The 16,552-nt window shown below is 37.1% G+C and overlaps 1 long non-coding RNA gene across 1 annotated transcript in view; it reads left to right on the plus strand.

Annotated features, from left to right (window-relative positions):
• Positions 1-14,434, plus strand: part of LOC114066152 — a 39,649-nt gene extending 25,215 nt beyond the window's left edge. Inside the window, exon 4 of the long non-coding RNA XR_003573124.1 lies at positions 14,261-14,434. This is a non-coding gene — a long non-coding RNA (uncharacterized LOC114066152). The remainder of the gene's footprint in view (positions 1-14,260) is intronic.
• Positions 14,435-16,552: the final 2,118 nt, after the last annotated feature.

Here is a 16,552-nt window from a genome sequence, read left to right on the forward strand (position 1 = left end):
AACAGATTTTCCTCTGGGATATACCCTAAACCTGGACATCACATATGTGTTTGGATGCTGTGGTAACTGCAGCTGTGTTGTCAAGGAAACAGCCTTGTGCTAGTAGGCAAAACCAATGAGGATTAAGCAAGGCTATATTATAGCTAAGTCCCTGTGACCTTATCAGGGATCAAGATCTGTCTGTTCTTCAGTGTGCAGGTGTCGCTTAGGAGTGAGGCTGATATGCACAGGCAAAAACATACGTGCAATATGCCTAATGTAAGTATCAGACCTGGATTATTCTAAGAAGTGAATGCATTTCCCAGTTAGATGGATTAAAAGACTCCATTTGTGTAAGTAAAATCTTTATATAAAATTAAATAATAGAAAAGTTTCTCCGTAATCTGTGAAATGAGGAATAGAATTGAAGTATAATGAACTCTTTTTTTATCTTTATTGAAAATTCACCCAAAACTATACCAGTATCAAAATACCTTAATTTCTCAGGGATAAGAAACAAAGTTCAAAGAACCCTGAGATGGAGAATAGTTGTCAACTGTTTCCAACACAGTGTTATTCTTCAGTAATAAGAAACAATTAATGTGTCACAAAAGTACACTGCGACATGGCTGTATTATTTGGTCTGAGTTTTTCCTTATCTAAAAGAATGAAAATCCAAATGTAAGTGAGATAAATTAATGCAAGAGAAAAAGCCTAATTGCAGGGTGGAGTAGGAAGTTGGAAAAGTTATTTAAGTTGCTCTTAGAAGTTAATTGTTTTCTGCTAAAACTTTATTTTTTACCTTTTGTTTCTAAAGCAAAATAGAATGTTACACATTAGTTAAATCTTTATAACAAATAAGAATGAGTGAAGGAGCAACTAAATTTTACATGTTTTGTCAGGGTCTCTGAAGTTTATTGTGCTTTTCCTTTTTGTATTATCATGTAACATCAAAGGTGATTTTATGTCTTTCTTAATTAGCCCTAAGTTTTAATTGTTAATCTAAGAGTATGAGCGGTTGTATTTTTCTTTATCAGTATCTCTTGTGCTACAGGCCTATTTAAGAAAAATTTAAAATCAATGTTAGTTGATTATAGTTATGTTAGTTATCTGCCGATAATGCCTTTTTCAACAGTGGTACTGTCCCATGTACTGAGAAGGGAGCAACTGAAGCAAACTGTGAAATGAGACACATCTGATTAGGATAACGATTTGGCTTCTAACATTATCTTGCAATATATTTTCTTTCTTAGTGGAGTTTTTTCTTTCAGAGGTTAATCTAAACCTGCCAAAACCAATAGATTTTGTTAATTTTGGTTATTATTTTCTACCATCCCACTGATTTTTTTTTTTCAGTTCTGCATTTCATCTTTTTTATACTGGTTATTTAAAACAAGTGGTGGGTTTTTTTCACAAAATGACTGTCTTTACCACTTCATCAAAGTTACCAAAAAAATTCTGTGTATGAGATGCTTCTTACTAAAGAGAGTTCAGGCGTTTTGCAACATGTTTAAAGCCATTACAGAAAACTTGAAATTGACCTGATTTCATTGCTTCATTTCTGAAGGACTCTCCTGATAAAGTATTTCTATGAGAACATTAGAGTATTAAGTAAAGCAAGAGGACAGTGGAAAATTGGCCTCTTCTGTGAGTTGAATATGATGTCAGCCTTCTTAACTATGCAAAATAGAAAACTACGCAATAATGCATAAATAACCATGCAATAGAAAAGTTAGAGATAAGACCGCATTCCATACTTAAATATTTAATACATAAATATTTAAGATCATAACAACATCAAAATTGTTACAATACATGCAGCAGTTAGCTTAAAAGACTGTGAATTTAGTCCTTGGAGAAAAATCCACTATGATCCAAACATGCTTAGAGTAACAGAGCATTAATTTGCAAAGTAAAAGGATTAGGAAACATGTTGTACCTTCCCAAAACATTCTCATTCCCATTTCTTCTTTTATTATTAATTTATTACTTTCAATTTGCAGGTGATGTACAGAGCTGAATACTTTTCATAATTTATCATTTCCATCTCAATCTTTTTCCTGTCCTTGCATTTTTTTCTAATTTTGTACCAATAAATCTGTCCTTATTTTCTCTTGGTCCATCCTGTATTAGAGCTCACTAGTATGAATAACCTTGACCATTTATTACTAATTTAGAAAACAATAAGTGGAATCCAGCTTCTTTTTTTCTTTAAAATTAACAGCATTAAATTACTGCAAGTTGTCTACTATCCTGCCACTTTCTAGGACAATCTGTGATCCTGAACAATAATCACAGCAGCAGCAGTCTCTCCAGTTGTTTTATTTGTGAACAAAGAGGCAGATCAGCTCATGGAGTTAGTTGGGTGAACCCAGGACGTGTCACCTCCCCTGTGCATGTGCTGTGCAACTGATCCATGAGTGCATAACAAGTATTAAGATGCTTCTGATGCTGTCAGTTTACAGCAGGCCATCTGTGCAGGGCCCAAAACCGTGTGTCCAGGTGCTCCAACCTGTTTAATACATACCTTTTCTTCCATGTGAAATGCTGGCAAATGATTTTCTCATTCCATTTTCAGTTACTGGTAGAACTTTAGCCTGTCTGTTCTAAAGACATTGTACTCTAGACACTTAATTCATTTGATCAAATTCAGACATGAATTCAGGAGTAGTCATTGGAAACATATTGCTGTAAAGTCAGATTAATTCTGTAATATCATTATGGAGGAAACCAGAACTAGACTTACAGTATTCGACTCATGTCTGATTTTTTTTGCTCTATCATCTTACATAGGTATTGACAGTGCTGTAAAATACAAGAACAGTTATACCAAAGAAAAATGTTCACATTTGTCATAAATTGACAACAAAACGGCAGAAAAAAATGAGGCTGTAGAAGACCTTGAGTGCTTAGGTTACAGGCTTGAACAGAGGCTGAACAGAGAACTGTAGTTTTAATTAAGATAAATAAAAGCAAACTCTAATTTAGTCCAGTGTTCTTCTCAAATGTATTGCACGTGAATTACATACCTGTAGATTATGGAACATTAATTCGATTGTTGTTATGAGATTATGTGTTTTTAGGAAAACACTGTAGTAATTATTTCTGCACAGCATTGTAATATTTTGAATTTGGTGCACAGTTCATAACCCAAATATACAAATCTGTATGTTGGATGCTTTTTTTTTTTTTCTTTTCCTTATTTACCTTTAGACTCCTGGTCTAAAACTAAACATTAGGAGTTTAGTTTCGAACGAGGTTATGTAAGTAACCGTAAACCACTTTCTGAACAGGCTATGATGAGTGAAATGCTCAGCCTTGACTACACTTATTCAAGTTATGAAATACAAATGCTTTGAGGGGTACATTTATCAACAGATTTGTGGTTTCTTAAAAAAATAACATACAGCAATATGCTGTTGACCATCAGTTTTAAGTCAAAGACTATCAGCCACAGTAGCTATCTGTGAACAACCGAACATACTTGTAGTACCTATTTTTGTGTCACTGCAATAATAAATAGCAATATGTAGACAATCCTAACAGAAATGGAGGACACTACTCTAACAGCTAACCAGAAGTACCTTAAGCTTTTGCAAATTGCTTGCCCTGTTTTGCTGAAACTAACTCCTTTTTTTTTCTGTAGAAAATGATGCAAAATGTTGACATCAAGATATTTGTATTCCTCTGCATACTTAGGTGCATTTTTTACTGTTGTTTACCCCATTAGTATTTATATTATATGTGTTTTATATACAAAATAATCAAATAAATAAAAAAATAGGTAGTGTTAAGCTCTAAGATCTGTGCTTCTTCTTTAAATCAATTCACTGTAAAGATTTTTTTTTATGTGTATGGTTTACATACTGATTTTCAGTTTACAATCCAATTTAAATTTAGATGGAGAATCAACCCAAAACCTAAACTGTAAGACTGTTAGCACTATCTACGACTTCATATCCTCCTTAAATGCAAGTTGTCTGGCAGCAGCAGTAGTTAATCATACTGTCCTGAGGCTTACTGTGATCCAGCCAGCAGCATGCAAGCTTAGACTGTGCTCAGGGTGCTCCCCTATGGCTCACTTCATCTTCCAGGAGACGGCAAATGACTTTAAAGTAGTGAGGAGTAGCTGAGTGCCTTCTGCTGTGCTTGTTCACATCTTAGCTCAGAGAGCAAGGAGGCTGCTGCAGACCTGTGGATCTGTGAAGTTATAGCTCAGCACTGAGGGAAAGTGAAGAGTGGCTCTCACAGCTCTTCTCTCTCTGTGAATAGTGAAGGTGTTTTGTTTCAGAACCAAAGTAGTTTGGCTTAATCACTTAATGTGGAAGCTGTGTGGTACGTGACAGAAGTGCATGACATACTACCTCATTTCTTCATTTTCAAACACCTTAAGAAAGGGGGTGTTTATGGAAGCCTCAGTGCCTCTTGTTTTTTTTTGATCTCTTGGTAAGTGCTGTACACTTTTCCATATTATTTGGTGAAAAAATGCCAAACATGCATATTTTCCATTATTACTTTTATTTAAAGCACCAGTATTTCAGTTTGGTGTTTCAGAAGTGATAGAACCAAATCCAGAAAATTATTAGTAGAAAAATTCAGATAAGAAGGTTCAACTGATTCACTAACATTCTTTGCTGTCTCCAAGTCTGCAATCTTGATAAAACCTGAGTAAATACTGATGATGCATCCACTGAGAGACGTTACATTCTTTTAGAAGTAATAATGTTCATCCTGCTTCAGCCTGAGAAAAACACACAGAGGATCATTTAGATTATGAGTTCTGCTTTTTAAGGGTGGTATTAACAGGCTCATATCCAAGAAGATGATTATTTCAGTGCTCTTTGTGTAGTATTTATACTGAGCCACACGGTCGCTAATACAAAACTGTTCTGCTTCCTTAGGTGAAGGTATTTAAGTCCTTTCAGGCACAAGAACAGAAATGGCTGCACTGGATCAAACCCGTTCATTTTTCATATATTCAGCCTCTGATTGGAGTTGATAACTCATTCTACAGCGATAAAAAGGCAGGAAAGAATCTGTAGCATTTACAGAATAATCAGCTTATTAAAGAAAACTTCTTGTTAGGTTCTCCCAGTCACTGCTTGTGAGGCTTGATTTACATGAAATTACTCTGCTAAGTTGAGCGCAGTGGGGGAAATGAAGAATTGGTGAAAGTTGCTTTTTAGTTCTTTTGTGTGAAGGAGAACAGCGTGACTGATAGAGACCCACAGACTGACAATGCACAAGTAGCTGACAGTGTTCCCTCAATAGTCTGTATTTAATGGATTCTGCCTGAGCAAGTACAGTGAAAAAACTGGGTAAAATTCAGGATACGGTTTCAGGGAGCAGATATGATTGTGTCTGTCCTGAGTGTGGTGAGAACCTTGGATATATCATAAGGAAAAGCGAGAGACTTTGGGGATACTGAGTGATGTTACTTATGTTTCCTGATACACAGGTTTGGTAACAGTCATAAAAGTTCTGATATGTGATATCTGAAGAGCTCCATGTTCAGCCCCTGATAAACAAGATAAGCACCGCAAGGCTGAGAAAAAGAGGAGTTTTAACATTTCTTTTTGCGCGTTGTAATTTACTGTTTCTGAGTCATAGCATCCCGGTGTATTTTCATTGCATCATTTGTTTTTTTATAAACCCACATTGTTGTCTCCTTTCTAAGTTACAGATTCCAAGACGTTTTTCTCATTTGTATGGTATTTTTTTCGATACCTTTCCTTGTGTTTTTAAATTGTATTAAAATTCCTGCCTGAATTCCTTCTGTTATTTTTGTATTCTTCCTGGGTTTATTTTGGGTTGGTTTGGGTTTTTTATATAGTATTCTTTGAACTGAAATCAGTATTACCGGTATAGATATGCCTTTGATTTTTATAGTCCTTGTGAACATTGATAGTATTGTCTTCCATTCTAAATCTTATGTTTTGTTTAAGCTTTGTTATTGAGGAGGGTTTTTTTGTTAGTTGGTTTCTTAGTAGGTACATTTGATTGTGTCTGCAGTATATGTACAAGTAGTTGGTTATTTTTTTCTTTCAGTGTCCACTGGTATTGTAGTTACCCAGAAAGTTGTACTTGCTAATGTGTTTTTCAAAGTGCCAATGAAATCTGTCCGTGTTCTCTTGGTTGTAGAGCAGAGCTCAGGCACAAAGCACAGTTAACTTGCATGTCTCATACACTGGTGTTTGTGGAGATGGAACTAGAGGTTCTTGCTGTTACCTCACTTAGTCGTGTTTCTCCCAGTATGTTCCTCTTTGCTGGAGATAATAGAACTTTAAATACTTAAGGTTATGAACATCCTATTTAACATAGCAATGTGGTGTTTGGATCGCTTCATTAGGAATCACAGGCAAGCAGATACTCTGTCATTCAGTGATCCCTTTATTCCAATGTCTTATGTGTTTTTAAGTGTTCAGGATGGTGGGTTTCAAGCCTGTTAAATTTCTTAGCCTGTGACATTAGGTCTTTTTTTATAGGTCCCACACTATTTAGTAGGGCACATTCATTATGTACAGGGTAAATGTCCCCTGGAACATCTTCCAAGAATTTTCAACTAAAGTAACTTTTAAATTTTCTAAATATATACTTATATGCAAGCTTCAACAGGACCCAACAGAAAAAAACCTAATTGTGTATTTTACACTGTACTAGAAACAAGCTGTACTTACCCTCCTTCTGCAACTTAAACGTATGCTTTTCTATTTCAAACTTCTTTCACATATCAGACTTCAGTTTTGGCTAATACAGAAACTTACAGTGGTTAGAACAGATGTTAGGTCTGCAGTAATGACAGGTATTAGATAAATAGTTCCTGTTTTACTGACTATGTGAGCCACACATAAACCTTTAATATAATCTGGCATATGTACCTGACTCTGCTGCATCACATTTTCCTAACAAGATTCTGTTTAAATACCCTATCTATTCACTATTTTGACCAGAAACATTTATTGCAGGAATTTTTAAAATAAGGCTTCTAAACCATTTTATAATGTTGTTGGAATTTTATTTTTTTATAGAGGTGATCAACTTTGGTTGCCCATAGTGTAGTGTGAATGTCTTTGCTTACTTCACTGAGCTAAAAATTCCCTCTGGGAGTGCCTGGTGGTGCAGTGGTTAAACCACGGCACTGTCAACGCTGAGACCCGGGTTCGATTCCCGGTCGGGGCCACTCACCGGGCAGATGGAGCTCATTAGCCCTGTAAGGCAATCCATCTACGTCCTGAGGACCTCGTTGCCACCATCCAAGCTCGCTTGGCAGATGAACCTCAGGATTAAAGGGTGGGCTCAGTTCCGCGCACACTGTGTCTCACCTAAAAAAATCCAATGCACAGGCTGGAAGGTGTAAAGACCTTCCCCGGTTCTTCGTTCACGAAGACTGGCCATTACATTTACATTACAAAAATTCCCTCTACATTTTCTTTTTGTTTGCATGTCTACAGTAGATTTCTCCTATACACTAGCTTCGTGAAAGGAGTTGGGTAGGACATTAATACCACGCTGGCTTGCCAATGCACGGCAAAAATGTAAGCAAGGTTGCTTTTAAAGATCTGCAATTCTTTGATAGAATAGTTCAGTTGGAAGGGACCTACAACAGTCATCTAGTTCAACTTGTTATCACAGAATCATAAAATAGTTTAGTTTGGAAGGGACCTTAAATATCAGCAAATTCAACTGCCCCTGTCATGGTTAGAGGCACCTTCCGCTAGACTAGGTTGCTAAAAGCCCCTTTCAACTTATCTTTGAGCAGCTTCAAGGAGAGAACATCTATAACTTCTCCGGGCAGGCTCTTCCAGTGCCTCACCACTCTCACTGTAAAGAACTTCTCCCTCATGTTGAATATAAACTTACAATCTCTCAGTTAAAAGACACTACCGCTTTTCCTGTCACTACATGCCCGTGTAAAAAGTCCCTCTCCAGCTTTTATGTACTGGCAGGCTGCTTTAAGGTGTCCTTAGAGTCTTTGCTTCTCCAGTCTGAACAACCCCAGCTCTCTCAGGCTTTCCATAAAGGAGAGGTACTCCAGCCCTCTGCTTATCTCTGTGACTTTGTCTGGACTAGCTCCAACAGGTCTGTATCCATAGAGCTGGATGAAGCACTACAGGGGAAGTCTCACAAGACCAGAGTAGAGGAAGAAAACCACCTCCGTTGACCTGTTACCCACATCATTCTTTTGATGCAGCCCAGGACACAGTTGATTTTCTGGGCTTGCAAGCACATGTTGCTGGGTCATGTTGAACTCTGCATCCACACACAGCCCCAAATCCTTCTCCCCATGTCTGGTCTCAGTCCATTCTCTGCTCAGCCTGTGTTTGTGCTTGGGATTGCCCTGACTGATGTGCGGGATCTTGCACTTAGCCTTGTAGACCTTCATAAAGTTCACACAGGCCCACCTCTCAAGCCTATCACGATCCGTCTGGATGGCATACCTTCCCTCCAGTATGGCACCATGAGAGCCTGTCAGAGAAAAAGAGGGAGGTTTCCTTACAGAGGATATGTTGGAAAATCTGTTTCAAATGTGTGTAACAGTAGTAGATCTGTAACAGAATAAAAAAAAGGAACTGTTGGAAATCAGTACAACTAAATGAAAAGTGCTCACTAGTTTTGAGGGAACATACCTCCAAAGTAACTAAATTATTAACATAGGTGTGCAACCTGTCTTTATTTCAGCATTTTCCGAAGCAGGTTGCTAGTGTATATGCCTAGGTTCCCCTCCATTAACCCTAAATCTAAGCTAAGGACTAGTTCTGTTTCCCAGACATCTGCAGTCTGACAACACTGCAAATTAATTCAGTTCACCATGGGAAAAGCTGCAGAACAGCCACAGCACCATAAGATAAGTGAATCTTAAATGCCAACAAAACAATTGTATTAAAATGATTCCTGCAGCATCTTAGAAAAATAACAAATAATAAAAAAAGAAGAAACACACTGAATCAGTGGCATCCTGAGGTTGAGTTATCTCACAGGTACTGCTTTTGCTGCTGGTTCAGACAGTTACTGGACTCCATGAACTTAAAGTTCATTTCCAATGAAAAGATTCTATGACTCCATGACTAACACTGAGTCTTACTTAATTGTTAGAATCAGTTTAATAGCATTGTCTTTCCTTTGTGCATCAATAACAAGATTTGAATTGTGTCACTAGATTTCTGAGAGGGACCATTTAACAAGTAATTTATAGATGGGAAGTAATTCTCAGAATGGAACACAAGGAAGTGAGCACGGATAAGGCAGATAAAGAACAAAAGAAAATACATAATTTTTTAATCAAGCAAAAGAATGGAAAAATATGATAAATATATGGAATTATTCTTTAAAGAAGCCATAATAATAAATTACAAATATAAATCTGCAACAAATTATTATTCTATTAAGTATATCTGGTTTTTATACCTGAGGAAGCAAAGTATTTTCTATTTAAATATCTTCCAAAAATAGACATGCTTTTTGTAAGGTCTTTTTTTTTTCTTTTTTTAAACCCAACAGAACAGATTGGCTGCATTGTCTCAAAGTGACTTATACTGATTTAAACTAGATGAAAATTTAGACTAATAAATTTAGGTTATCTTCTTATAATTCTCTGAGTTAGAATAAAAAGAAATGAAAGTCGATACACAGAAGGAACAGAATGTAAACACAGATTTTATACCAAGTAATCCTGGTATAATCATTCTTCCCTTAACAGCAGAGGTTTTAATCATATCAGACCCATAGAGTTGTTCAAAAAGAAGGTCACAGACCCACAGTCTTTCCAATTCTATTTCTTCAGAAAAAAATGAAATTCACTTCATATTTAAATAATATTTAGTATAAATATATTGTATTAGACACTATGGAAACTTCAAATCATCAGTAAAGGCTCCAGTTATAAAGGGTAAACAAATCAGTATGATCAGTGGATGGTTTATACTTAAAATCACCACATCCCAAGGAACAAATTTCATGGGGACACAGGAACCTTTGGAGACTCATAAGAACAGGAATCAGTCTTGAATATCTTAATTGGGTGGATAGTTGAACTCAAGGAGTTGCAGTCAATGGCTCGATGTCCAAGTGGAGACCAGTGACAAGTGGTGTGCTCAGGGGTCCATATTGGGGCCAGCACTGTGTAATACCTTTGTCAGTGGCATTGAAAGTGGAATTGAGGGCACCCTCAACAAGTTTGCTGCTGACACTAAGCTGTGGATTTCCTGACTGAATTCGTTGAAATAATCCATTATAATATTGTAAACTTTTGCTTCAGCAGTGCAGCCCTGTGGAATTTACCTGGTTGTTTGACATGATTGTTTGCTTCTTGCTCTTAGATTTCCTGGTCTCCACAGTATGTCGCTGGCATTGTCATCGTCCTAGTGCCCCTGTCAGTATTATAGTCTTAGAAATCCTGTGCTTTCCTACTTAGATGAGAAATCCCAATCCATACTGATCCTATTTTCCTTATTAGTGCAGTGAACTCATTTATCTAATTTGGTTCAGATATTTTAGTGTTTAACGCTATTCCTCTGTCAGATTGAACAGTTTTTCCTATGTTTGTGTACTGAACACAGTAAGCATTTAATTTAGCATTTTTCTTTCACCGTGTTTTTATATGTTTACAATGTTATTAAAGTAATTTAAAACTCATCATAATACACTTTCAGGAGACTGAGAAGATTATGAAAGAATAGGATTACCAGTATTAAATAATAGAAGGTCTGTACAAAGAATTAGAGAGAAATGCAGATTTTTTTTTTTTCTATGTGAGTATTTATTAATGTCCTACTTTAAACCACCTCTGATTGTCTAGGCATTGTAGATGCCGTTTTCTTTGAGACTATGAGTCTATATTCATTAAATGCTACAGTGATTTTCACTCTCAGTCTTATTTAGCATGCTTGGTAGTACTTTAGATCTGAAATGATGAATCACACCCTTCCTATTTTAAATTTAGAGGATCTGGGAAACACAGCTTAGATTTTAGCCTGGTTCTGGATTCATAAAACCTCTTTTCCATTACAGTTATGCGTGAAGTTTCTGTTTACATATCACTTTTTGGCTTGATTACAGCCTTTGGGAAATTATTTTTATTTACTTTCTTTGTTCAGTGGAAAGTTAAAGGCATTCAGAGAGGGATTTTTGCTTGTGTTTTTGATCTGTTTAATAACAGATGAAAACATCAAAACAAGACACTAGATCCTGACAGAGATAGAAAAAAATCAAGTTACAGGAATTTTCATTATAAATAGATGTCTAATTACAATGCAACAGCCCTTGAATTTATGTAATTACACATACTCAAAAATCTCTATGTCATTGCCATAATGAAAAAGCCATCATTTCTGTTCAAAAGCACTTCAGAAAGCAAAATTAAGTCTGCCAGCACATTCAATTTGTCCATCTTTCACAAAAATTGTATCCTATCTTCAGTAAGGAAATTGGTGTTCTGTCGAAAGCAAAGTAGTTATAAGAATTGCTCAAAAACAAGAGCATCATTCTTATCACTCCTTGAAATTAAAATTGTAAGTATTTCTCTTCCCCCTTTCTCCCTCATCTGTTTCATTTCATGAGCATGTAGGTCCCTGACCTTGGCCTGATGGACAATGAAGTTAAAACTGCAAGCACTTAGTATTTCTTTCCACACATCAGGGAAACTATGTTAGGAATTTTAAATGGATGAACAGCTTAACTAATATTTAATTTATAAGAGATTTAATGTATGCCATTTTATGGTAAACAATAATAGGAATTTTTTTTACTGTCAGTAAAAATATGAAATACTGCAACTAGAAGAAACAAGATTAATTGTTTTTACATATTAAAACATATGTTTAAGTATATGTTAGGATTTATCTTATTTGATTGCAATTAGTAAACAGTAATAAACATGAATCTTCTGGCTGGTTATGCCCTCCATGGTTCCTGAGCTGCTCATTCTAAACCAGTTTCCTAGCCTTCAGATCGTAAACAAGGCTGCAGTTTCATCTGCAGTTATGTGCATTCCACATGTCAGGTTATAAACTTGATTAGAGAAGTAAAATTGAACAGAATGTAGAAGTTGCCAAAAATTATTAATGAATATTGGCAGGAAAACTAAGATTCCTTTCGAGTTAGGCATGTAGGGTTGGTGTTCTGTAGAGACATTCACAGTATTTTTGTTGTCTTAGTGATTTTAATATTCATTATTAAGTATAGTATAATATATAAGTATATTCAGTATAAGTATAATCAGCAGTAAAATGTGTTGTAAGAAGAGAGTTAAATTAGTTTATCAGGCCATATTACGTAGCAGTGATTTCTTAAATCCCCATTTGGAATTTTCTTTCTTCTGTGTTCTTTGAATACTCCTACATAAACCATAGAAAGTGTGTTGGCATTACAGCTTGCATTTCTTTCCTGTTACATTATGTAATTTTCGATCCATCCTCAGTCTTTCATTACTATTTTATTCCTAGAAAATATTAATCCCACGTTTCATTCAGAGGCTAAGGTCCAAGGCTAAGGTTCATCAAGATGAACAGGATTCTCACATTATTTTTATGCTGGTTGGGGGGAAGATTCAATTCACTGCAATTCTTAAAAATAAAAAGGCTGAGTAACCCACTGGACATGAGTGAAGTCCTCATATTCTGTGGGACCCAAGGAGATTCATCCGGGAGTTTTGAGGAAATGGGCTGAAGTAGTTCCCAAGACGCTCTCCATGACGTATGAAAAGTCATGGCAGTCAGGTGAAATCCCAGGGGATAGAAAAAGGGAAACATTGTACCCATCTTTACAAAGGGTAGAAAGGAGGACCCTGGGAGCTACTGACCTGTCAACCTCACCTCTGGGCTGGGAAAGGTTATGGAACAGATCCTCCTGGAAACTGTGCTAAGGCACGTGGAGGACACGGAGGTGATTTGTGACAGCCAGCACAGCTTCACCAACCCAGTGACATTTTGTGGTGGGGTGACTGTATCAATGGACAAGGAAAGGGCTACAGATGTCATTTATCTGAATGTCTGTAAAGGCTTTGACAAGGTCCCTCCCAGCATACCTCTCTCTAAATTGGAGAGGCATGGATTTGGTGGGTGGACTGTTCGGTGGGTAAGGAATTGGTTTGTTGGTCACACCCAGAGGGTAGCAGTCAACAGCTCAGAGTCCCGATGGATATCAGTGACAAATGGTGCCCTTCAGGGGTCTGTATTGTTACTTAGTATCTTCATCAATGACAAAGTGACCAAGTGCCCCCTCAGCAAATTTGCAGATGACACCAAGGTGAGAGGTGTGGTTGCCACCCCTGAAGGACAGGATGCCATCCAGAGGGACCTGGACAAGCTTGCACAGTGGGTCCATGGGAATCTCATGCACTTTAACAAGACCAAGTGCAAGGTGGTGCACCTGAGTCAGGGCAACTCCTGGTACCAATCCAGGTTGGGAGATGGGCAAATGAAGAGCAGCCCCGGCGAGAAGGACGTGGGGGTGCTGGTGGGTGAGAGGCTGGACATGACCTGACCACGTGCACTCACAGCCCAGAAAGCCAAACATGTCCTGGGCTGCCTCAAAAGCAGAGTGGGCAGCAGGTAAGGGAGGGGATTCTACCTCTCAGCACTGATGAGACCCTCCTGGTGCACTGCATCTAACTCTGAGGCAGAATTCAATGAAAGCCTTTAAATGCCTATAAGGCACTGAACACAAACTGGTTTTCTTTACCGATGTACTTCTTTCACCATATTATTTATTAATGTAGATGGTATATGTAGATGCACCATTTTCTGAGAATGGTAATTAATACATCTTCATCCTCAAATATTGAAAACTCATACTTAGTATATTGCTTAGTTGTCAAAATTATTCAGAATTTAGAATGATACTTCAAATGCATTTTAGAACATCTACTTCTTCATATAAATTTGTGATTTGTGAGTACCGTGGCTAAGAATATTTTCAAGTCAAAGTGTAGCTGTGGACAAAAGATAACAATTTTTTTTGCTTTTACAACATTTTAGTGGTCCACTTAAAAAAAAAAAAAAGGTACTAGAACTAGAATTCAGTGAAAGCCTTTAAATGCCTATAAGGCACTTCTTGTTTGCTTAGGTGTGAAGCTTGATAAGCTCTTCTTTCTTCCTGAAATATTGTTTTCCTTCTGGCTTAATTACATAGATAGATAGATAACTAGATGTATATGTTTTACGTATACATATATATATATATATATTGAGTGTATTACTTTAGAGATATTTAGGTAGTGTATCAGGGCCATATGTAACATTTTGTTTCAACCTATTTATCTGAACACAAGATGTTGAATATTCAGGATCACATAGGAAGAAGGAGGCAAAATGAAGTAACACACAGGATTCAAACAACCATTATACAGATTCCAAAGTCACCATCAAGACCCGCCATAAAAGCTATTGAACCCAAAAAGTTCCTAATGAAGAAAATAGAAGCAGAGGTAATAATCATCCATATTCTTTTAATGTTAACTATATTAACTCAAAAAATCATGATTTCTGGGAATGTTTACACTTACAAATACTGCACTTGTGCAGTCCAGAAGTTGCTGATATGTAACTGTAATAATGATATAGTAGACTCAGCCAGTGAAAATTGGGATGAATATTTATATGATCATAATTCTGCATTTGTTTCTTGATAAAAATTGTTTTGATGTAAGAGAAAGTTCTTACTGAATTTATACCATAGGTAGGTACTAATTTGACTGCTGGATTCTGGGCTGCATCCAGAGCAAGGTGGGCAGCAGATCGAGGGAGGGGATTCTGCCCTCTTGCGACCCCACCTGAAGCACTGTATGGAGCTCTGGGGTCCTCTCTACAGGAATTACATTGATCTATTGGAGCAAATCCAGAGGAGGCCACTGAGTTGATTAGAGGAATGGAGCACCTTTCCTAGGAGGAGAGTCTGAGAGAATTGGGATTATTCAGCAAGAAGAGAAGGCATCAAAGTGACCTAATTGTAGCCTTCCAGTACCTGAAAGGAGCCTTCAAGAAAGATGGAGAGAAACTATTTCCAAGAGCACGTAGTGACAGGAAAAGGGGAAGTGGCTTCAAACTGAGAGGCAGTAGGTTTATGTTAGAGATTAAGAAAAAATTCTTTAATGTGAGGATGGTGAGGCACTGGAACAGGTTGCCCGGAGAAGTTGTGGATGCCCCATCCCTAGAAGTGTTGAAGGCCAGGTTGGACAGAGCAAAAAGCAATCGGCTCTAATGAAAAGTGTCACTGCCCACAGCAGGGGGGTTGGAACTATGTGATCTTTAAGGTCCCTTCCAACCAAAGCTTTCCTATGATTTAGTCTCCATAGATAGGCCTGTAGAGGGTGCTTGATGTTGTCTGTGGTGATAAGGCTTAGTTAAACTTTTTTTTTAAATAAAATTAATTTGGGGGTTTTCTTCTGATTTTTTTTCTGTTTGATTTTTTTTGCTGCAACTCCTTCCTGCTTATTCTGTGACAGCAGTTCTTCAGAGTGTGAGTACTTACAACAACCTACCTAGATTCTTTGTAGTCAGTCAGGAAATAGGCACTTCTCAGAGAAATTTGTCTTATCCTTTATTTAAAACGTAAGATGAGTCACATTCTGTAAAAGCCTATTTCTCCTCATTGACTGTATAGAGACCATATATAGCTCAGCTACAAGCTCAGCTATAGGCATTTGGTTAAATGAGGTTAAATTTGACATTCTGAAAGTATGGTCTCATGAGGGATACACAGGCGACTCAAAGTTCAGCTCAGATGGAGCCATTAAGGTGGGAACATTACTTCCTCGTTCCAAAATGGGCAAGTTACAGTGACCTTTCTAGTGTGTATTTTCCTTGACAGTTGAGTGTTTTTCTGCCCTCTATTCCCAGCAGTACTTTCACAATTGCCACTTCCAACTACAGATTCTTCTAAATCTCTGGATTTGCTTTTCTTATGTTTATTAAACAAAAATCTTTTGCCTTGTTTGTTTTTTCCCTGTACAAATTACTAGATCCTGAAACTTTGATACAGGCTAAAATTTAATGATTGAAAAGTGTATTTCCTCTTTATAATATGCTAATAAGACAAGGTTGCATGAAATAGATTTAGACTCATTAACAACTTTCCAGGTCAGAAATGGGAAATTCTCTATCTTGTTTTTCTTCCTCCAGTTCTGGCCACAGATATGTGTTGCTTACTTTGCATGTGAGCATAAAAGCTCGCTAAAATGTCTGAAAACTATCTTGGGAAAACCCGAAGCTGTTTAACTCAGTAAATCTTTAATCTTGAGATCGTATGGATGTTGTATCCTGGACACTGAGGCAGGGTGCAGAAACTGCACTACGGAGGGCTGGAAGGATGGAAGTACATCAAAAACAGGAGGAATAGGGGAAAAGTGAGGATGCAAGACTTGTCTCTCGCAGCACTGTCAGACTGTACTGTCATCTCCAGATTTAGTACAGCTGCTTTTGACTAAATAGAATCACTGAAGTTCATTTTGCCATAATCTGCTGGTCCTTACTCCAATATCAGGATGTATACCTGTGTTCTAGCCCCCAAGTTCTTGTATCAGGTGTGATTTATGAGATTCCGTAGCTATTCTAAATTATTACATGTTCATCCTCTATTA

Source organism: Empidonax traillii, unplaced genomic scaffold (genome assembly GCF_003031625.1).
Source record: "Empidonax traillii isolate 1590-97213 ecotype Southwest subspecies unplaced genomic scaffold, ASM303162v1 scaffold743:size316770, whole genome shotgun sequence".
Lineage (NCBI taxonomy): Eukaryota > Metazoa > Chordata > Aves > Passeriformes > Tyrannidae > Empidonax > Empidonax traillii.